Below are 1,000 nucleotides of genomic sequence, written 5' to 3' on the forward strand. Positions count from 1 at the left end.
AAAATGTTTGGGGAAATGCTACTGTAGATCCATAGTATTTACTTTGGTTACAGCTCCAAGGTAAATTTTGAGTATTATCAAATTCATAAAACCCAGAAATTAAGAAACTAAGAAACAGATGTTTGGGGATTAGCTAGGCTAGCAAGGTAACTTGCTTATCAAAACCAACATCACAGCCCATGAGATATAAATTTATGCTAGATGCTTTCATTACAAGATCTTTGTTTCTCCAGATGTTTATGTCTCAGAAGAGCCATATGGTAGTAATGCCTTTTTTTTTTTTTTAATTTTTAAAACAAGCTCTGGCCAATTTTATTAAAGAAAAATTGTGCACGATTTACTTTTCACCAGTCTGTTCTCGCATGCCTCTAATAATATCAGAATCACCTGGATCAATGATAGCCAGTGTGCATACTCTGTAGTATTTTCAACACACTGTGCCCAATTCAATATTATTGCCACTGTAGTGACGGACACCAGTTTTGGCCAACATGGCATAATACTCTATTTCAGATTTCCTCAAGGCTGGCCAGTTGTTGGCAAGGATGACCTGTTTCGCTTTGCCGTGTCCGATCATTTTCAGAGTCTGCTTGTACCCCAGCACGTACTTTCCACTTTTCGTAACCAGTTAGAGCCCAGAGTTGATCGACTCCAGTGACTTCTCCATCTTCTTTGTGGCCACCATCTTCCTGCCTTAGTTGTGGGATGCCCCCAACCAAGAGCAGCCACCAAGATGGCCGGAGAGTGAGAAAGGGGTAGTAATGTCTTTATTCTCATTATAGTTGAATAAATCATGGAAATTTTGTGATCACTGATAAGTAGTTGGAACTGCAAATAATAAGTCTATGATAGCCAAGGATTAGAGATGCAGCATAGTCACTTAATAACTGTGTGACGTAGCTGTTTACCATCTCTGTCGCTAAGTTTTCACATCCATGAGTTGGGGTAATAGTAGTTCCTACCATGTAGAGTTTTATAAAAATTAAATGAGTTAGTACTT

The 1,000-nt window shown here is 38.6% G+C and overlaps 1 pseudogene; it reads right to left on the bottom strand.

The window, feature by feature from the left end:
* Positions 1-294: 294 nt before the first annotated feature.
* On the bottom strand, positions 295-685 carry LOC132433268 (large ribosomal subunit protein eL30 pseudogene; annotated as a pseudogene).
* Positions 686-1,000: the final 315 nt, after the last annotated feature.

The sequence above is a fragment of the Delphinus delphis genome, chromosome 11 (genome assembly GCF_949987515.2).
Source record: "Delphinus delphis chromosome 11, mDelDel1.2, whole genome shotgun sequence".
Taxonomy (NCBI): domain Eukaryota; kingdom Metazoa; phylum Chordata; class Mammalia; order Artiodactyla; family Delphinidae; genus Delphinus; species Delphinus delphis.